General features: G+C 36.5%; 1 pseudogene; it reads left to right on the forward strand.

Moving 5' to 3' along the window:
- Positions 1 to 484: 484 nt before the first annotated feature.
- On the forward strand, positions 485 to 14,749 carry LOC141342975 (interferon-induced very large GTPase 1-like; annotated as a pseudogene).
- Positions 14,750 to 24,066: the final 9,317 nt, after the last annotated feature.

The raw sequence follows: 24,066 nt of genomic DNA on the forward strand, positions 1-24,066 counted from the left end.
TTTTCGTGCACGTGAATTGGGACACGCATGTGTACATCGTGTCTTTTGCGTGAATTATTAATGAGACTAATTTGCTTTCATAATTTTAACTGTTACATTCTTTTGAATATTATATAAATGCCTACCTTTTTCCCCCTTATCCCATTTATCTTGCCAGAGTTAATGAATACCATCTTTAATTATTATTTTCAATTCTGATTTTCTGAGTGGAACCTGTACTTCTACTTGTTCTGCTTTCAGTGCTTCTTTTGCAAACTCGTCTGCCTTCTCATTGCCCTCAATACCTGTGTGCGCTGGAACCCAAGTGAACTGTAATATTAGCTTCTGTTGAGATATCCTGAAAATCATCTGATGAACTTCATCTAAAAGATCCTGTCTGCATGCAGATTTCCCAGTCTGGATGCTAGTTAGGGAGGACATAGAGTCTGAACAAATAACAGATTTATATGGCTTCACTTCTTCTACCCACTGTAGTGCCATTATAATGGCCATCATCTCTGCAAAGAAGATTGAGAGGTGGTTTGAGGTTCTTTTTTGTATTATAACTTTATATTTAGGAATGTATACAGCCACCCCCGTTTTACCTGCTGGTTCTTTGGATGCATCTGTAAATATTTGTACTGTGTCATCATATATGTGACCCTGGACCACAAAACCAGTCTTAAGCCGCTGGGGTATATTTGTAGCAATAGCCAAAAATACATTGTATGGGTCAAAATTATTGATTTTTCTTTTATGCCAAAAATCATTAGGAAATTAAGTAAAGATCATGTTCTATGAAGATTTTTTTGTAAAATTCCTACTATAAATATATCAAAAAGTAATTTTTGATTAGTAATATGCATTGTTAAGAACTTAATTTGGACAACTTTAAAGGTGATTTTCTCAGTGTTTTTTTTTTTTTTTTTTGCACCCTTAGATTTCAGTGCCCGGTTGCATAAAGCCCCTTAAGTGTAAATTTCCCTTAAGTTCTCCCTTAAATTTCCCTTACTCTTAAGGGCGTTGCATAAAATATCCCTTAAATGTTATTTAAGGGTTTCTTTAAGTGAAACGTCATAAACCCTTAGAATTTCTCTTAAGTTTCCCTTAAAATCCATTAAGTGTTGCATAAAGCCCCTTATCTGTCATTTCCCTAAGTATAACATAAGGTACGAAAAATTTTCCCTTAAGTGTTATGCAGCAAGCAGATTCAATCCAAAAACATTCTACCAGACACGATCGGCAACTTTATATGTTAAACATATTTATTTACATGTAATTCATTGCTCAAATTACATGCATAGCTCAAATTTTGATTCTTCTGTAATATTTTATTTCTGTATTTTCCTGTATACTACCGGGAGATAACTTAAAAAAGACACATAAACCATATATTGTCGCAATCGTGTATTTATTTTGTTTACCTTTCAGCTTAGCTACAGCGATTCATGCTATATTCCATCAGATACTTCTATGAGTCGGGATTGGTATGTCAGCGCAAGAGCGCCCTCCGGCTTCGAGTATGAATGATAAAATAATAAAAAAAGTCATAAAATGTCACGTCATGCATAGAAGTATCTCGTCTTTTTGTATTTAAATATAGATTTATTAACACGAGTCCCTTAAAAACTCGAAATGGACAGAAGTAATGAGAGGTCTTTATTTGTTTTCCAAAGATGAATGAAAGTCTTATGGGTTTGGAAGGAAACAAGGGTGAGTAAATAATGACAGAATTCGGTTTTAAGTTAATTATCTATCGCTTTAAGTTTATGTCTCGTGTGATCCTTTTCTTTCATATTTGGCTTTTTTTTCTTTTCCTTTTTGTTTGCCTTATCCATGTTATTGTTTTTTTTTTTGTGAAAACTTACACCGCTATCTGCGTTAACAAATAACGTATCCATGGCAACAGTAGATTTTTTTAACTGAAAACCTGCGTAGCTGTTGTAAAACACTTAACGGTTTTCCTTAGCTAAGGGCAGTGTTCAAGGGCTTATATGCAACACCCTTAAGTCATTCCCTTAGTTAAGGGGAAATCATGCCTTAAGTGTCATACTTAAGGGAACAACTTAAGGTGCTTTATGCAAATGGATGTATCTCGGCCAAATATTGCCTATCCTAACAAACCATACATCAATAGAAAGCTTATTTATTGAGCTTTCATATGATGTATATATCTCAGTTTTGTAAAATTTCACCTTATGACTGGTTTTGTGGTCCAGGGTCACATATTACTTCTAGATACTGCTGTACACTTTGATACAATCCTGTCTTGATTATATTTTTAGCTTCTAGATTAACTACAGGATAGCAGAAAAACCAAGGTGGAATTGTGCTCAAGTTAACATTTTTTGCTGCAAGGTATATTACTGATTCCCATGTCATCTGCCTCTTTATTGCTGTTCCATCCAAAACTACCATTCACAATGTGACCATATTCCCAGCATTCTTCTAACACCAGTTTTGTAGGATGTGTAGTTTCATGCCCTTGTAAGTTTACCCAATATGCTAGAGAAAGTTTTAACCTCCTAAGATTTAAAGGCATCTCCCCTACTTCTACTTGCAGCGCTGGAATAGGTGACGTTCGAAAGGCTCCACTAGGGGCCGTTCACATGAAGCGTCTTTTGCGCGCGCAAGTTCGTTATTTCAAATGGAGACGCGCGGCTTGCGCGCGCATATTGGAAGCGACGCGGTCGCGACGCGCACGCGGTGCGACGCGCTCGTTTTTTCCAGGCGCGTCCGCGCCGCATCGAGATAAAAACATCTCAACTTTTCAGAATGCAGCAAGCGCACCGCAGCTTGGAGCTAGAGCGCAGCTGATGGTTGCTTAGAAACGGCAGACGCTTCCGGAGCGCAAGCACCCGAGCGCTTTGTTGACAAGGAAGAAAGCAGCGCGCCTAGCGTTTTCCACGCGTTTTTAGGCGCGACATGTGAATGGCCCCCTACACAACCGGAGAGCTTTCCAGTTCAGCTAATGTAGTTTTTGCTGCTGTTTTGTATACTGTACATAGTCAAACACTGATCGGATTAATGCAATATAAATCATTTTCAAAGAAGAGCCTGACGCCCCCCAATTATACCCTGAAAAGACACTTTAAAATATTGATTGCTTTCTTACATTTGTCTACCATTTTCTGAGCATGATTTTTAAAAGTAAGTTTACTATCAAACCACACACCAAGATATCTTAAGTCATTAACCTGTTTGAGAGATTGTCCATATATCTTAATATCCATTGTGGGTTTTACACTTTTCTTAGAAAAACAGATGAATTGCGTTTTTTTCCACTGAAAGGTGGAATCCCCAGTCAAATGACCATTTTTCAACCTGACTAATTGCTGTCTGCATCCTTTGCTGTAAATTGTCAATATTACATCCCCTTACCCACAATGCTCCATCATCTGCATATAATGCCCTATTTATCCTTTGGTTCACTCCATCAAACACATCATTAATCATTATATTAAACAGAACTGGACTACATACACTACCTTGTGGGGTGCCATTTTCTATTGTGTATGTGCTTGATGACTCTGACCCTATCCTGACCTCTATGGTTCTACCCTTTAAAAAATCTTTGATCCAGTTAAACATTTTACCTCCTATTTCCATTTTATTCAAGTTAATTAAAAGTCCTTCTTTCCACAGCATTTCATAAGCTTTCTCTATATCAAAAAAGGTTGCCAAAACAGATTCTTTGTTAACTTGTGCTTTACGTATCTCATTCTCCAGGCAGACTACAGAATCCATAGTTGTTCTTCCATTACGGAATCCACTCTGATATGGTGTGATCAGCCCTCTGTTTTCTAATTTGTACACTAACCTTTTAGTAATCATCCTCTCATGAGTTTACATAGGTTAGACGTTAATGCTATTGGTCTGTAGCTTTTGACATTCATTTTATCCTTTCCTGGTTTCCCTATAGGAACTATTACTGAGTGTTTCCACCCAGTAGGCAGTTTTCCTTATTCCCAAATTTTGTTATATAAAACCAGTATCACATTTTTTGCCACATCAGATATTTCTTCAATCATTTTATAGCATATCCCATCTCTCCCTGGTGAGGTATTTTTAACACCTATCAATGCTCTTTTTAGTTCAAACAGTGTGAAATCTGCATCTAGTGAACTCTCCTGCACCATTTTCATCCCCAGCATATCTTTATTTTCTTCAATGATCCTCTTTCTTATAGCTAGCTCTTCACTGGAGAAGTTCTGTGAGCTATGTATCCTTACAAAGGATTTTGCAAGCGTCTCAGCTTTTTCTCTACTGGTTACTGCCTCAGTGCCATTATCTCTTAATACTGGTAGTGAAAAGTCCCTTCTTATGCCACCCATTTTTCCCCATATGTCATTAATTTTTATTCCTGTCCCACAAAAATCTCTCCAATATTTCCTTTTAGCTTCTCTTATAATTCTTTTGGCTTTAGCCTGTGCTCTTTTATACTCCAATAAATTATTAAATGAATGATTAGATTTAACAATTTTAAAGGCTTTATTCCTGTTTTTAACAGCCTCTCTACACTCATCAGACCACCATGGTACCATTTTCCTCTTCTTTGCACCAGATGTTGTGCCTATTGTTTCCTCTGCTGACTCATGTATTATATTAATAATCATATTATTCAACTCCTCAATGTCGTCACTCAAATTTGGCATGACTTCAATTAATTTGCTGCTTGTTTTAAAATTATACAGCCCCCAATTGGCCCTTTTCATTCTCCATCTTGAACTCCAATTTTCTTCAAAACTAATGTTTTGACTCCTTATTTGAATAGGATAATGGGTTAGGGTTAGGGTTAGGGTTAGACAATGCCCATTGCATTGTCACTGCTCACATCCCATGTGCAAGTACCTGCTAGTTGTTGCGACACAAAAGTAAGATCAATTTTAGATTCTACACCACGAGCTACATCATACCTAGTACGTCTTCCATCATTTAGACACACTAACTGATTATCATCTATAAAATCCTCAATGATATTCCCATCTCTATCTGTTGTAGCACATCCCCACAGGGCAGTATATGCATTAAAATTTCCACATCCCATACACTCTCCAACATGTCCCTGGTAGTTTTTTGACAAGGATTATAAAAGTTTATTATTCTAATTTTTGTTTTTTTGACCCATGCCTCAATTATAATTATCTCAAGCTCTTCACTGCTGTTGATAACTTTATAATTAACACCATGTTGGTTAAAGGTGACAACTCCGCCGCCCATAGCAAGGGTTCTATCCTTACGCACTGCTGCATAGCCATACAATGTAAATTCAAGTGAGGGTTTTAGCCAGGATTCCAAAATGCAAATAATGTTAGGTTTACAGTAACTGATTGCTCCTGAATATGCTGTTTTAGTTCTTGTCCGTTTGCAATTAGACTCCTCGCATTCCACTGTAGAATGGTTAGCATCATTAATCTCCACCACCACATGTTGATTGTGTATCTGATATCCCCGTTATAAGTGTTGCATTAATGAACTCTACTGACATCTCTTCCATTTCCAAGTACTTTTCTGCCGCTTTTGCAATTATCTTAGTTCTCTCTGTTCGGCTACATGCTTGGGCAGAACAGTTAATGATTTCTACCATAAACGCTACAAAAACTTTTTCTTTTCCACTATAAGTGTTTCCTTGGTAACATTGCAGCATTTATGTATGTTTTGAACTGGGGGTTGAGTCACAGGTGCTGATTTACTATTGTTGTCATTAGATTTTACCTTTCTAATTGCCTCAACGTATGTAAGCTTTTCTTTTACCTTCATGTTCTGAATCTGAACCGCTTTTTTATGTGCGTCACATTCTTTGTAGGCAGCACTATGCTCTCCTCCACAATTACAACACTTGATTTTAACTCCCCTCTCACATTTCCCGTATTCATGTTCCCCTCCGCATTTGGCACAACGGAGTTTACTCTTACAGGCTGCTGCAATGTGCCCAAAATGCTGGCATTTAAAGCATCTCATTGGGGGAGGGATATATGGCCTTACTATATAGCTAACGTACCCAATTCTGATTCTTTCAGGGATTTTGTTTTCCTCTAGAGTCAACAATACAGATAGGCTAGGCCCCTTAACACCATCTCTTGTGAAAGGTAAACGTTTAACTCTCGTTACTCGCACTCCTCTGACATTAACCCTGATTTCTTCTTCAGTTATCTCAGTTGACACTCCAGATATTACACCCATAACCTTCCCTCTATCTTCCCATACTTGTGGCTTAACCTCTTTCCCAAGCAATGATTTACATTTCATTAATCCATGCTGCTGTACTATATCTCTACATATAATCAGTAGATTCCCATCTCGTAAAGTTTTAACAAACCGCACGTCACCTACCAGCTTGTGAATAGCATCACTAACCTTCAAGGGGTTTGATGTACAGGGAGATTGAAATCGCAGAATAACTTTAATTTCAAATTTTTGTTGTTCCTCTCCCTTATCTCCATCAGATTCACTCTGCTTTCTTTTCATTTTTTCCCGATTCACTATCCTCCCTTCTTATTTGTTTGAATTTCCTTCGTTGCCCATGTCTACCTCAATCTCATTTCCTTCATCCACATCACTCCCTGCACCTCCCGGATCACACCTCATTCCTCCCAACTCAGCCATCCGCCTGGGGCACTCCACATCCAAACTTTTACTAAGGAATCGAGAAGTCTTAAGCTAAGTCTAGGGGCGGGGTTGACCTCGTTGCTATGGATGATGTCAGCATACCAACTAACTATGCACACTGTGATTGGCTGATAGGGAAGGGGTTTCTGTCAGAGATTTATTTTTATTTTATAAAAAGTATTGTAGAGCACGATATTATTTTGCCAAATTCAAATAAAGGTTTTAAAATAAAAATGTGTGTTTAAAAAGAAAAAGCTGACTTTGAAACGTGCAGCGCTCATATTTATTCAATGGATAGCCTTTTTAAGTGTCATCGCAATTCTTAATCCCAATTAACACTGCTGTCATCAATGAAAATTGCAAGCTTTATTTCAAAGCACCGCCTTTTTGAAATGTCTCTGTGAGATGAGTTTGCGCAAGCAAATGTAAACTTTTAGCTTTAAATCGGTTTGAACAATCAGGATAAGCGCAAGTAATTACCATTTTGAATAGCCGCAATACACACACTCTCTGTGCACTGTGTAAACAATGAGTGTCTTATACATGCGACAGATCACTTCTGGTGTTTGCGTATACTACACCAGAACGCATACGCACGTAATGTGCCGGATGCTGAGTACGTGCTCCGGACAGTTCTGCCCTACAATGGCAAAAGACCTTAAATCACTAGAGTGTGGAACTGAGAAAAATGACTTTAAACATGTTTTGTTGTCCAGCCAAATTAATTATAGCTAGGACACTGTAAATCTGGCAATTAAATGTTTTAATAATACAATTTATCTACATAAAAAATCTTGAGCTCAAACTTGACTTTTGACCCCTTTTTTAAGTTACTGTCCTCTGCCTTTGAATTGTATGCAAAAAGTGAGACGTCATCCCAAGGCAAAGAGCAGTAACTTCCACACTGACATTATTCAGTTGCTGATCACCATTTACAAAATCATTAGTAACAACTATAATATCTCTAGAGATTATTGTTTTTTTTTTTTTTTTTTGATGACTGATAATTACTATCCTGTTTTTGGTTGCATTCTGGTGCCGTTATTAATACATTAGACATGAAACAATACTTTGTGGTAAAGTATATTTTTAATTGGTGTGCAGTAAAACTAACAGGTCGACTGCAGATAGGTGACAATGAATTATATTAATAAATACAAGATTTTCTAATGAGTAAAGTTCGTCACATTACTAATGAGTAAACATAACAATTTATTTAATTAAATTTATTTAAAATGTATTTAATACTGCAAAGATATAACAAATCATGTACAAGTAAGTGAACTTTGGAATCCAGAGTAGGTGGTGCTAAGTCTCTGTTTTAAGTGAGACATCGAGTCATTTTTTAACAAAGCAAATCGCTGTATTTATGAATGGCTAATTGAATCGTTGAATCACGATTTGTTCAGAGCCACAGATTCAGTCACAAAAAGGAAGTAATGATTTATGTGAACCCCAGCACACAGGAATAACGCTTCAGAATTCTTGTGGATTAAACATCTCTGATTACATTCATCATTACATCCATGGATTGTATTTGGTTACAAGAAAAGGTAGGATATGGATTTAATTGCAAAGTGTACTGATTTTATTTGATCATGCTACACGCTATGCTTTCCCTTCATTCGTGTCGACTAACGTCAGTTGGTAGCCCTAGACTGTTGAAAGAAAATGAATCATGAAAAAAAAAAAAAAAAAGATCACGATTACTTATTGCTGGCAATCTAGTCTTTGCTTGTTTACAGTGCTTTATATGGTGCAGATTGGTAGCATATATTTATGCTATAGGCGGCTAGCTAGCTAAGTAAAGTACATTGCCATCTAATTCTTTTGTCTAATGCATCTTTTGCGTTATACAATTTCTTACCTTGAGCTTGATGTCTGTTTGATTAAAAACAACCACTCAACAATATATTTTATTCAGGTATAGTGTGTGTCAGAAGTGCTTCAGTGACAGAGTTATGACAGTAGACAAGCAACATTGTAACTTAAACGTGGCAAACTTTATTGTATGGAAAAACAGCGTTTCAAAACAAAGCCAAAGAGCACTAACCGGTGTTACGGTGTTCTAACTTAGTTTCTCTAGGGCTTTTGGAAGTCAACTGTTAAGACAATGCATTATTTTCTCGAAAAAACAATGAAACTGACTCAACCCTGCTGAAAAAAACAGCATATGCTGGTTAGGTAGGTTTTGGTGCTGGGATGCTGGTTTTAGCTGGTTTATGCTGGTCATGTTGCTGATCAAGGACCAGCATAAACCAGCAAAGACCAGCATAAACCAGCAAATGGCCAGCATAGACCAGCATAAACCAGCAAAGGACCAGCATAAACCAGCTAAACCAGCGTCCCAGCACCAAAACCTACCTAACCAGCATATGCTGTTTTTTTCAGCAGGGAAGATACTTATCCACATGATAAAGGAGGTGTTGAATATTCTAAAAAATATAAATAACTCATTTTCGACCAAAATCGAAGTTAAGGCCTTTTGCCTTTGCACGGCAGAGTTGTTGGAATTGGCTGTATATCAAAGGTAAACAATTATATAAATACTGTTCTGTTCAATGAGTAGTGCTATTGGTGCACAATAATTTATATCTCATGTTATGATTTGAAGGATATTTGAAGAAAATGGTAAGATTTGCACATTGCCTTTTTACAATACTTTCAGTAAAGTGCTGAGTCTGACAAATTTAAACCACAATAAATATAGGCCTATTGATTCCACTAAAAAATAGTGGTTCACCTTATCAGCATAACTGCATAAATCTAATTTGATTTGAATTGTTAAAAACAATCAAAATACAATTTAGCCACTGTAAAAAAATGAGACCAACTCTATACTAAAATATATCTGAGAACTATTTAAAAACGTTTTGTTTTTATGGACATTTTCATATTTTTATGTGTATGGCACAAATAGAATAACAGTCCGTATCTTATATTTCCCTAGTGTCTACTTGTACCTTTGACAGTATTAAAAAAGGTGTCACGTGGATGGGAATATGCATGGTAGTGACATGCAGATAAGGTTATGCATAGTAAAACTAGGCGTTACAAGCTCCATATATGGTGATTTAGGGAATAGACAGAAATAAATGAACTCCCTGGACATTTTACAGTAAAAGACAGGACATGTGGCATCCCATACTCTGAATTTGAGCATTTCACCCATCCAAGTGCCCAAACACAGCAAGTGGAGCAGTGGGAGACTCAAACCTGTAATCTTTACATTACAAGTCTGACTCTAACTATCAGAACATAGTGTGAGAAGTGTGAGGAGGCTCAAAAGTTTTCACTTGATGTTAACATAATGTAATTTCTGACTAGGAGAAATATTTGCAATATTAAAGGTATCTCACTTTTTAATTTTACTTTTAATAAGATTTTTTTTTTATTGTTTTGTTTATCAACAGGAGGAGTACAAAAATGAACCAGGTCAACACTCAAAAAAAAGTTTAATAGAGGATCTATTTCACAGTCTTCATCTGAACAACAAGAGACTAAGAGCTGCAGAAATTCTTCAGTTAAAGGCATATTCATTACATTCCCATGAGTCTTCTGCTGAAGAGTTCAATACGATTTTCCTACAAAAACTTCTGACGATGGATTACAGAGCAAAATACATCAAAATAAAAGAGACCAGTTAGAAGCATCATGCATCATACAAAGACACATCGGAAGACGAGGGTGATATTTTTGACATTTTCGGGGCAAAATCTTTATCTAATGAAGTAAATTGTAAATCTGGGCAGATTCACCCGATGGATGTTCAGATGGCTGTGTTTGATTGTTCTGATATATTCTTGAAGCAGCTGATGATCGCTAAACTGTCCCAGTATCAGTATGCTCTGCCTATGCTTGTTCCTGATCCATTCACACAACAGATTGAGTTACCTCTCTGGACATTAAAAACAAATCAACAAGAGCTGGAAGAAAAAAAACAACAACAATGAAACCATCAGTCAAATCCAGCCCATCTATAAGACAGAAACTCCAATGGTGTGTTTCTTCAGGTTTGGCCCTGTGTCTTCATCCAAGTCTCAGCTGATAAACAGTCTGATCAATGAGAAACACAACACGTTCTTCCACAGGAACTGCCCAGGCAGCAGCGGAACCAGAGTCCTGATGGATGGAGTGGTGGAGATCGCCTGGTTCTGCCCCTCTGGAACATATGATGATAAATTCACTGACTGTGTTGCATTCTGTAATCTACACGGTGATGCAGGAGACCATGAAAAACAGCTGCAGATCCTCACTGAAATGAGCTCAGTCAATGTTGTTCTTCTACCACGACTGGACAAGAATGACAGAAGTGCAGAAGTAATACAAAGCCTGTTCAGAAAAAACAAGCCACTCATTTGTCTTATTGCTGAGGATGCATCTGATGTAAATGTAAATCAGAAAGGGAAATTCAAAATTGGTTTAAAAGGCAGAAATCAGTCAGATGTATCCGAAGAGCTCAGGAGAGACATAAATGATTGTCTCTCAAAGTCATCTTCCACTTTCAGACTTGAAGATGTGTCCAAACACTCAGGCATCAGAGTAGATGAGGAGGAGGATGATGACTGCAGGAAAGGAAGAGAAACAGCACAGAAGATGATGAGTTTACTGGAGAAGAAAGATCTGACATAAATCAAAGACTCATTTCTGCCTCATCAGGGAAAACTGTGGCATCAGTGGTGTCAGAAGAACAAAGAACTACACCGACCTCGAGGAGATGAGATTGAAATGGAAATAAGTGAAAAAAAAATGAATTGATGAGAATACGTGAGAACCAGTATGAATGTAATGTGCATCATTTTATAACATGTTTTATAAAAGACATTCACTTGTGCACTGAGCAAAACTTTATTATCTTAAATGGCTTGGAATCTTCCTGGATGAATATACATCAAAAGATATTTCAATTCTTCATCAAAAATATGATGAAACATGGTCAGCGCTTGTAAAACTGAAAGAGACTAATGATAAATCTGAACACGTCAAGTCTGAGCAAGCAAAGCTTAATAAAATATCTGAAGATCTTCAAGCTGCAAACTTTGGTTTGGAGCACATCATGAGGGAGGTTGGCCAGATCTTTGAATCATGTTATTCTGTGAAAAAGAAAAAGAAAGACCTGCAGATTGACTTCTCTTCTCTCCCGAGTCTCGCAGCAGAGATGATGATCTCTGGATTTCCACTGGAGCTGATGGATGGAGATGCTGCTCATGTTCCTGTGATCTGGATCTCTGCTGTTTTAGATAAACTCATCCACAAACTGGAAAACCAGAGAGTCTTTGTGTTGTCAGTTTTAGGGATTCAGAGCTCTGGGAAATCCACCCTGCTGAATGCTATGTTTGGACTCCAGTTTGCCGTCAGTGCTGGCAGGTGCACCAGAGGAGCTTTCATGCAGCTGATCAGAGTTTCAGATGAGATAAAAACACAGATGAAATTGGACTATATTCTGGTTGTTGATACTGAAGGTCTTCGTGCTTTAGAACTGACTGGAAGATCAACAAGAGATCATGACAATGAACTAGCCACATTTGTTGTTGGACTTGGAAATATGACATTGATAAACATATTTGGAGAAAATCCTGCTGAGATGCAGGACATTCTTCAGATTGTTGTTCAGGCCTTCCTGAGGATGAAGAAGGTCAGACTGAATCCCAGCTGTGTGTTTGTGCATCAGAACGTTTCAGACGTCACAGCTAGAGAGAAAAACATGGATGGCAGGAGACGACTGCAGGAGACGCTGGATAAGATGACAAATCTTGCTGCTAAAGAGGAAGTCTGTGATGAAGAATGTTTCAGTGATGTAATTTCATTTGATGTTCAGAATGATGTGAAGTATTTCGCTCAGCTCTGGGAGGGCAGCCCACCCATGGCACCACCAAACCCAAACTACTGTGATAATATTCAAGAACTAAAAGAAACAATTATGTCTCATGCCTCAGATTCACGTGGAATGATGTTGAAAGACTTAAAATATCGTATTAAAGATCTCTGGGAGGCTTTACTGATTGAACGATTTGTCTTCAGCTTTAGGAATTCTCTGGAGATTTCAGCCTACAGGAAACTGGAGACAGAATACAGCAAGTGGTCCTGGAGTCTTCGTAGTGCCATGATGGAAACTGAGAACAAACTACACAACAAAATAGAAAATCAAGCTATTCATGAGGTTAAGGAAACAGATTTTCAAAGAGAACTGAAGAAGACAAATGAGGAAGTGGAAAAATCAATGTCAGAATTCTTTGAGAAAGACACTGATGCAACTATTCTGATTCAGTGGAAAACATCATTTCAAATTAAAATCAAAGAGCTTCAGGAAAACATTGTAAGAGAAACTAAGAGAAAATTAAATGAAATTCTTCAACAGCGAGACCTGAAGAAAAAGATTGATGCTCAAAGAACACAACATGAAAACACTCTGTATGAAAAGAGCAAAGAACTTGCCTTAAAACTCAAAGACAAAGCAAATGATAAAAAAACACTGAAAAAAGAGTTTGATGAATTTTGGGAACAGAGTCTTAACAAGATCCCCAGAGACACACCTGCAGTCAGAGATATTGATGTAATCAGAGATGTCAAATCAGTCCTTGGTGACATTTATAAAAGTGTTCCTGTAGACGACTGGGATTATGGTAGTAAAAACAAATACATTTTTACTGTGGAAAGTTATTCTGGATATATTACTTCCAAAGCCCCCCCCCAAAAAAATTGCAAAGCGTGTGATGCAGTATATTAGAAACGTTGCAGAGCAAATGAAAATTACTCGAACTCAAGAGTACGAAACCCAAATAAGAGCGTTTGTAGAAGATGTTTCCCAGCAGACAGACAAAATGATTCAGTCATTTAATATTTCAAAGATGGGCTACAACATCAGCTACATTCAACAAATCATAATTACATCAAGACAAAAGTAACAGAACATCAGAAAGGACCAGTGAAATATATGTTCAAACCTGATTTTTTTGTTGATTTGGTTCTTTCTATCTGTATGAGAGCAAACGAGATGATAACTGAACAACACAGAATGTTTAGAGATGCCAATGATCCTGAAATATATGTCAACAAGAAGAGTAAAGAGTACTATAGTATTTTCCAGAAATACTGTCATGGAGCTACATCAGCTGCTATCTTTGGTGAGATCATCTGTCAGAAACTGAAAGATCCCATTGAGCAGAGTGTCTACAAGAAGACTGCCAGAGATCTGACAGATGAAATGAGATCAAACTGTGAATCACTGAATGGAAACAGATCAAATCTGGAGAAACACATCCTGAAGACACTGGCAGAAGAGGAGGATTTTGATAAATACATGAAATACATAAAAAATCCCAGAGATCACTTCAAGAGTTTCATCAGAGATGAAGTCAGTCGGTACATCACTGATAAGTTCAGTGTCAGTGTTTTGCCCAAGATAAAGGAGAACATTGAACTCCTGCAGAAGAAGATCATGAAAGCAGCTCATGAATCTACTGAACATGTTCAAGTCAACAGAGGAGATGTTGGTTTGTGGTTAAAGAGATTCACACAGCAGCTCTCAGATGAGCTGATCTTCTCTGAAGGAGACCTCAGTGGAGTCAAACATGATGATGTTGATAATTTTGAGCTCCTAGAAGATGTGATAAGACAAGAACTTCCTGGTATAATGTCTGACATCGGCAGTAGATTCAATACAGAGTCATTTGCAGTTAAGTTGGACTATATGTTCAGGCCAGATGAGCTTTTGATTGATCACTTCTGTCAGTGCTGTTGGGTTCAGTGCCCATTCTGTAAAGCCATCTGCACAAACACCATAGAAAACCATGATGGAGATCACAGTGTTCCTTTCCATCGTGTTATTGGACCAAATGGATGGTTTTACCACACATCCACAAACTTGTCTGTTAGTATTTGCACGTCAGCAGTAGCAAGCAGCACTCGAGGATTTTACCCCAGTTCAGATGTTAACCCAGTCCTCTTTAAAGAATACAGAACAGCAGGAGGAGTTTATGCAAAGTGGAGCATCACCCCTGATCTCTCTGAACTGCCCTACTGGAAGTGGTTTGTCTGCAGATTCCAGAAAGATCTAGAAAATAAATACAATAAAACATTTGATGGAAGGGGTACGATACCAGACGAATGGAGAAAATTCTCCAAACAGGAAGCTATTGAGAGTTTGGATCAATACATTTAATTGTACAAATGAAATCTTTATTGAATCACAGAACAGTTTGAAATGGGTTTCTGTTCTTCACTACCAGTGACCCCTAAAATACTACAGAATACATTAGAGAGAAGAGTTTAATTTCTGTTTTAAATAACTGTATTTGTTCTACATACCATTATTTGTGACCAGTGGTTCTATTCACAAAACATTTTATCTTACCATTAAGAGTTCTCCTAAATATTAGTAAAAGTTTTTAGGTAAAAGTTTTTTTTTTTTTTTTAGTTATCTGTAAACTAAGAAATACAGATAACTCTTAAGCTAAGAGTAAGGGCTTTATTTTCAAATAAAGGTTTAAAAATAAAAATGTTACCACACTCAAATAAAGATTTTAAAATGCTGGCTATGTGTCAGTGATTTAAAAAAGTATATGTTCAGATAATTGTCAGCCTCTTAAATGTGTGCTTCTCGTAGACAATTAGCAGATATGCATATAAACAGCCTTTTAATTAACAGAGTACAATAATAATGGCTGATAGTAAGATATGCAAATGTAAAAGTAAACCAAAGTGGACACAAGAACAGCTGTTACTTCTTGCCCAACTTGCTAATGAAAACAAGGATATAATTTCCAAATAAATGCAGCATGTTTCTAAGATGCTGATGTTCCAAGGCATATTGCCAGTGTTATGACACCATCTGTGATTTGGTCTTAGTGATTTAGAAGTCCTCTTTACTACCCCTTAATGGTTTACAGATTTAGGAGCTAGTTTTAGCATTAAAACGCTTTGTGAAATACTCTCAGAGCAAAAATTTAGGAGTACTAAATTTTGGACTAACACACCCATTATTTTTAAGATTTTCTCCTAAATCAGCAAGTTATGAGCTACTTTTAGCCGTAAGATGTTTTGTGAATACGGGCCCTAATCTCTAAGTACATGCTGTATTACATATAATGTGATTTAGATTAATCCCTCTGACCCCCTTTGTCTGTAATGTGGCATTTTGGAACAATACATCTTATAGCGAGAAAAACAAACAGTACAGTTCGTCATTTTAGTTTATTTTAGTTTTAAGTGTTTAGTTCAATTTTTTTTAATGAAGTGGAAATGAAGAAGGGTTGTGAAATGAATCAACTTACAATATAAATGACTTTTAGATGTAAAGTGTACAATCAATTTTCATATAAAAATAAAGCAATAGAATGATTCTATGATTGGTAATGTACGACTGGAATATACAATTGGCACTGCACTGCTGCTTTATAATAGATATTAAAAGTCTAATTCTAATAGTGGTGTAATTCTAATCAAAAGCAAAACTGGCATTGTTTTTCATGATTGATACTGTAAGTTTGATTTAAATCTTGTGCAAACATCCACATTATTATGATCAGATGCTTCCTTACCTGCTGGAAGCCACAAATGTACATTATAATTCAGTGCAAAATGAATAAAAAGGTTGATTCTGTCTAAAGAAATGTGAAGTAAATGAATATTTCTATCAGAAAGTCTCAGAGAGAAGGTAAACGTTCACATTCTATTTATTCCGTAAAGTAATAACAGATGCAAGTGAGTTACAATGATTCATGTAAAGTTGTATTGAAAAGTTATTTGGCATAAGCTCTGTACTTACAGTAAGTTTTTACATGATGGCCATGAAAGTGCGATGCAAAATGCAAGGCAAGGCAGTTTTATTTCTAAAGCACATTTAAAACAGCGGACTCTAGCTCTAACTCTAGCTGTTTTATTTTTTTTATTTTATTTTTAGTGCACTGCTCTCGGGACAGGAGTATTCAATAAGTTCATATCATTGTGTTATTTTTAGTTAACTACATGCTGTTCTCGGGACAGAAGTACACTGTAAACAAAATCTGTAGAAATTACAGTATTACTGGCAGCTGGTTGCCAGTAACTTACTGTAGATTTTAATTTATGCTATTTACTGGCAACAGTTTGTTCAAAGTTAATTGAACATTAAACATTAACAAGTCTTTATCTTTACAGAATAAAACTAAAATAACAGCCTCATGCAAAGCATTCTGGGAACCAAAATCTGAAGGAAAAAAACAGAAAAAGGTTGATGAAGGTTTCTGGTTCCCAGAATGCTTTGCAGTAGGTTGTTATTTTATAGTTTTATTCTGTAAAGACAAAGACTTGTTAATGTTTAATGTTCATTTAACTTTGAACAAACTGTTGCCAGTAAATAACATAAATTAAAAATCTACAGTAAGTTACTGGCAACCAGCTGCAGAACTACAGCAAATTTTTTACAGTGTAGGCCTACTCAATAGGTTTGTATCGTTGTGTTATTTTTTGTGAACTAAACACTGCTCTCAAGACAGGATTACTCAATAGGTTCGGCTTGTAAGAGGAATTTACAGTAAAAACCCAAGAACCAGATATGATAAACAAAAACCAGGAGTCAGAGATTCAATCAATCGAAGTCAGGTTTACTGAAGAAAGTAGTTTGCAGTTTCATCAGCAGAAGTCAGCTTCAATACTCTCGATGGAGTTCGAAGGCTGCTCTGCGTACATGTACAAAACACCAATACTTATACTCTAACAGAGGTTGCTGACTACGTCAATGCATAGGTTAGGAAGATCCTGATTGGTCAAAACTTAGATCAACTTAAAACATCTCCACATGTAGACGTCAAACTCAAAGCATATCTACAAACGCTTAGTTAGGTGACAAGAAAACATGGGTCAGACACAACAGGTCTCTCCAGAGATGCAGAGCTTCTCCAGGATAGTCTTCTCATCTGAACTCAAACACAGATACTGACACACACGCAGACACACAAAAACAGGATCTTCTCTTCAAGGTTGCCTAGCTCTGGCAAGACACTTTATCAGTATGGTTAGTTACACACTTACTGTGCAGTCAGCCTCTTATAAAGTAGAAACAGAATCAAACAGGATTTACTTTAATATCTATCAGGAAAACATGAAGATTGATATCACAGATGTCCTGATCACTCGCTGATCACGTAAGCAGAAGGGTCATCCTGACCTTCTGTGACATGGCATCTTGACTCTGAGAAAAAGATAGAGCTCAGCAGGCAAAAAGGATATTATTGCACATTCCATTCTTACCATAGTTTATAACTACTAATATATGTTTTACCTGCTAACTCTATTCAATCATCAAACAACCTAGAAGCTTAATAATAACACAAGAAATAATACTAATAATTATTATTATTATGGAGTCCAAGATCGATCCAGAATTCCGCTCATTCAGTATCGTTGTGTTATTTTTGGTGAACTAAACACTGCTCTCTAGACAGGATTACTCAATAAGTTTGTATCGTTGTGTTATTTTTGGTGAACTAAACACTGCTCTCTAGACAGGATTACTCAATAAGTTTGTATCGTGGTGTTATTTTTGGTGAACTAAACACTGCTCTCTAGACAGGATTACTCAATAAGTTTGTATCGTGGTGTTATTTTTGGTGAACTACACGCTACTCTCAGGGCAGGAGTACTCAATCTAATTTATATACTGCTCCTAAACGGTGATTTTCCAGCTAGCCGACCGTCCCGAGAGCAGAGTTATAACAAAGGCCACTTTAGACTCCTCAGTGGGAAATGACAAAGGTTGGAGAGAAATGTGTAAGGAACACTTGACCAGGAACGAGTGACATAAATGGGACTCCAGTAAAACGCTGGAGCCGGAATGCAGGGTTCGGCCGCGTGAACAGTCTGATCCACAGGGACAGGTGGGTTGGGTGCTGATAGTGGTTGTGGAGACGAGGCAATCTCCACCCTTAGTTGCTGGAGCTGAGTAGTCAACTCAGACACCTGGGCAACCTGAGCTTGGACAGTACGAGCTGTGGCTACACTTTGTTCCTCTTGGTGATCCAAATGCGTGTTGCTGTTAGCAAGAAAGTCTCTCCCCAGATAGCGAGAACGATGTCACGTTTGGCCTAGGTTTGGCATGGCTGAATACATATGGGCCAAACTTTTACCATATATGTTTTGCCATGGCTTTAGAATTGGAGGGAAATTCGTACTGTACCCCTCCCAGTCGATGAGATATTCCAGCCGCCCCCCTCGGCGCCGTGAATCCAAGATCTCATGGACCACGTAGATGGAGGGTTGGTCCAGTACTTCGGGAAGACGGGGCTCAGCTTCAGCTCTGGTGGTTTCTGTGGCAGAAGGAAAACAAGGTTTAAGGAGGGAAACATGGAACGTGGGGTGAATGCGGTACCTGGGTGGGAGCTGAAGCTGGCAGGTCACTTCTTCCAGGGAAACAGCGGAGGCTGATAATGGAGTACGCACTGGAAAAGTGTTAAGCCACGGAGGAAGTTCTGTGCGTACTCATAGGGCCCATGGGAGGAACCTGCTCCGGCTGAATTGAGCTGGACTAAATATCATAAGATCGGCTAAAAGCGAATGGGTTTTGTCAAAGTGTAATGCATTTTTAAAACATTTCTCTAACATTACCAAACGCATGCAGGTTTCATATTAAGGTTTTATCATGATATACGCAGATTTAACTGCTGTGACACACAACATGCATTCATATTAAAATTAAATGAAACCATTTTTCATAAAGTAACATATAAAATATACCTATAGGCTAATTATACATTACTCTTACAACTTGTTTACCACATTCTGTATTCTTTCAAGCAGACATTTATTTATATAAATAAATTTAGATTAATCTTTATTAGGTCTACTAAAGTGACTCAGTCAAGAGCAGTGAGTGATTTTCTGTCTTTCTTTTGTTGCTTTATTAACAATGCCACAGACACTAGCAACTATATGAGGCTGTTGCCCCTTTAAAACCAAACACACGGATGCAATGTACTGATACACGTCTGATAGTGTCCCAGTTATTTACATTCACCCAAGATGTAACTGAGCGCATTTACTCAAGGGACAATACTATATAAACTAAACATGGATATATTTTAGAGTATTCAGTATGCAGCTTGTATAGCAGTATAGATTTACTGTCCTCTGAAAATAACTTAACATACAGCCATTATTCTCAAAAAAATGGCAACAAAAGTGAATACTTTGGTGGCCGACAGAGGTCAACGCGCTACAAACAAGAAAACACATGCAAACAGAAAAAACTTCATCAGTTTGACAACACAGGCGCTGTAAATCCTCGCAACGCAAACACAAATACGGAAACGCGCTGCAAATTCTCAGAACACAACAAAACTCAGAAACGTGCTGTGAACACAGGAACGCGCTTCAAACTAACAAACGCGCTGCATGTAGCACGGTCCTTAACGGAAATGTTTCAGGGGGACCTCAAAAAGTGACAAACGCATCTGGGACCTGATTATTTGTTCAGTGGCTGTTGGTCAGAGCAGAGGTGTTATCGGTGAACTATCACCTTTTAGTGATAGTACAGTATCACTTAAAGGTGATAGTGATATAAATAATCAGGTAATATAGTGATATAAATAATCAGGTCCCAGATGAGTTCGTCACTTTTTGAGGTCCCCCTGAAACATTTCCATTGTGGACCGTGCTATATGCAGCGCGTTTGTTAGTTTGTAGCGCCCTCGTGTGTTCGCAGCGCGTTTCTGAGTTTGGTTGTGTTGCGAGGATTTGCAGCGCCTGTGTTGTCAAACTGATGAAGATGTTTTCTTAATTTGTTGTCGTTTTTTCTGTTTGCATGTGTTTTCTTGTTTGCAGTGTGTTGACCTCTGTCGGCCACCGTAGAATACACCCTAAGTGATAACAGCAGTAAGTTGTTTAACCGTGTAAAGTCAGACTTGATAAGCAGCTCAAATGAGTAGTGCTGTTTTGTTAAACCTTTATTTCATTTACCGTTTAAAGTTTCTCATATGCAACAGAAATGGCACCTCTTATTAGTTGGGCAAGGCGGTGGTCGCACCGAATTAAAAAAAAAAAAAAAAAAAAAAAAAACGTGCCCATTGACTTGTATTGTGGGAAGCTGACTCCTTGTCCTTTCTGACTTATAACAAAAACAGAACAATGTCTAAATGTGACAAAGTGTACAGTAAACAAGCTTAAAACAAACCCCCCAAAACTAAGTTTTTAGTTTTTATAAGCTCGACCAAAAGTGTTGAGTGTTTAAGGACAAAATTAGATGTATTTTACGTTGGGCCATTCAGTTGGATCATTTCTCCAAAAAATAAATAAATAAAAATACATGCATAAAATGTAGGCTATGAAGTACATGGATAGTTGGGCGTGAATCTATTAATCAATTTGAGTCTAAAATCATCCCATACAGATTGCCCCCCCCCCTCCCCGCCCAGTGTGGGCGTGGCCTAAATGCGCTCTGTCTCAATGTGAGGAGCTAATTTGCCAAAACAAAAAATATATCACTGCAGATTGTTTTCACAGCATAATATAAATATTTTTATTTTCTAAAAATTATGTAAAGAAAAATTGTTGAAAACATAAACACAGAAATGCATCTACAGATTTGAAAGCAACAAATATACTAGTAATAGTATTGACACTAGATCTCCTGCAAATTGCCACTTAAAACTAATTTCATTCAAGACATCAGCATAATAAATGAGGTGAAAACAGGATCTATTGGCATGAAATAAAGAGTCTTTTCAGCAGATCTGTTCATATTGATGAGCCTCAGACTAGCAACACTCATTCAACAAGACATTCAAGATCATCAGCAGATCATCTCACTTTATTCTGAGTTTTTGCTGCTAGAAACTTATTTTAATCAGGATATATGGAAAAAAGGCTATAAGTGTTCAAATGAAAGACAATATCCTACAGTTTTTTTTTTATTCACAATGTGAGATTAATAATACAAAAACGCCAACACTCAGGAAAATGCCTATCAACAACACCGTAACTTAACATGTCCATATGAATCTGAATATATATATATATATATATATATATATATATATATATATATATATATATATATATATATTCAGATTCATATGATTCATATTCATACCCCTAACTACAGCAATAATATAGATAGATAATAATTAATAGATAATTACAATTTTTCAGTTTTAATGTGGGCTACAGAAACTGACCATAACACTTACAAAAATAAAGAGCACCAGCAATATTTAATGTTTTCTTGTGTCCGAATTCATTAATATTTATCTATATTCACATGTATGAATATATTTGAAATTTCCCTTATTAGGCAACTCATTACAGGGACAAGTTCTATACATTTCAAATTTAACAAATATTCTACAAGTGTAGCCCGACATTTGGTGCTACACCCCTGTTTGTGCAAATAGCTACAATAAAGAAAGGTAAAATAAAAACAAAAGTATAAATAAATAAAAATAAACATATAAATACATATAAAATCTCAGGCGAATAAAAATCCGCGGAGCATCCAGCAGGTGGCGCCAGATCTTTATTCAAACACACGGACAAAGCCCGCGAATAATAACCAGCAGTTGAAGAGAGTTCAACAGTTCAATATATTTCATATTTCTCTTATTTACACTACTATCAAACACTCTTTATATAGTTTGTTTAAGAAACATTTCACATTTGCTCAATTCTGTGTTGTTTTCATCGGGTTCAGCGCTACTTGTGATCTTTTCTGGCGTCTTCCTACTGAAATAAACACTTAGTGCAGCAGCTAGCATGTGAGGAAAATAGTCTATGTTGAATTAATTCAGACGACTTTGTGAGCTTTTACGCGTTCGTCTGTGCGAGTGTTTCTATGTTTGTAAACTGGATGTCAAGTTAAAAAAAAGTTTGAGATCTGTGAGGAAAATCGATATTATACTGAGACAGAAACTGCTAATGTTACATTGAGCCTAAAATGAGCCACGTGAGACGTCCATACATAAATGTTAATATAGTGAAATACTAATCAAATGTGACACTGAAATCATTTAAACATTGCGCTGTGGTCTTTATTTGAAGATGTTCAAAGGTCATTGTTTGTTTCTGTACATACAAGACTATTTAAATTAGACATTCACATTATGGTAATTTACGGACGGCAGTTATTTACTTTAGTGTTTATTTCTGTATTATTTATGTTTTATACATATTGTGAGAAATTGGCTTTTATCAGATATATCATCAGTTGCTAACAGAAAACACTCAAAATAAGTGAGATGATCTGATGATGATCCTGAATGTCTTGTTGAATGAGTGTTGATATTCTGAGGCTCATCAATATTAACAGCTGCTGAAAAGACTCTTTATTTCACGTCAATAGTTCCTGTTTTCACCTCATTTATTATGCTGATGTCTTCAATAAAATGAGCTTTAAGTGGGAAAAGATGTTGTGCTGTGAAAACAATCTCGGTTAGGGATGCATTTTTTTTGTTTTGGCAGATCAGCTCCTCTCATGCTGCAATTCACCTTCAGTGAAGCTCCTCCTACAAGAATAGCATCATCAGTGAAGCTCCGCCCACAGTAATTCAGCAATAAATGCTGGAATATTCCCTTCACTTTTAAAGGGAAGACGAACATCAAATCATCAGGACTGGGTTTACCAAAGAGGACAGAGAGAAGATGAGAGATCCAGAACCCTGCAGAATCAAACACAATGATGATACTGAAGAACAAACAGGTTGGTGTCTATTTTTCTTTCTTTATTAATAATAAAAAAGTAGTACCATTATAATGTAAATTAAAATATTAATATATATTTCATTCATAAGTTATGCTAAGTCATTGGTAGAGGACATCGGGACTTTTTGTTTTGTTTGTTTTTAAATAAAAAGACAAAAGCAATAGATTATTTTTTAATCACCAACACATTTTTAGTTTTCAGGATTTTATTTTACAAACTTTGTATAAAGATAAGTCTCAACTATAGTATAACAGAATAATTTTATATACCATCGTTATTTATGCAAGATGTGTGTAAAATGTTAATAAACAGGTTTTCTCATTATATTCAATGTATCTATAAACTAAATATTAATGTGTTTTCAGGCAACATGTCATGAAAAAAATTAAATCAACATCCTGTTTTGTAACAGAAAGTCATGTTTGGATTTGAAACCCGTAACATTTCCCTGAGATGTTTATTTATGACACTTGTTGGCTTTTTGGATTATTAAAAAAAAAAAAAAATTGTAGATCAATGCACCTCATTAATTGAAAAAAAAAAAAAAAAAAAAAAAAAATATATATATATATATATGGAATTTATAATTTATAAAAATGCATCAGAATTACCAAACTTCTGTATAACAATTATCTACTTTTCAATGTTATACCAGGGTTAAAATTTGTTTCCACATTATTTTTAGAGTTGATTGAAGAAGATAAGGAGAAGGAAGAATTGAGGGAAGATGAGGAGAACGGCCGTGTCAAAAGTAGAGAAATACATTTGAGCTGCTCTCAAACCAAGAAAGATTTCAAGAAAAAAGAGCC

This window comes from Garra rufa, chromosome 1 (genome assembly GCF_049309525.1).
Source record: "Garra rufa chromosome 1, GarRuf1.0, whole genome shotgun sequence".
NCBI lineage: Eukaryota > Metazoa > Chordata > Actinopteri > Cypriniformes > Cyprinidae > Garra > Garra rufa.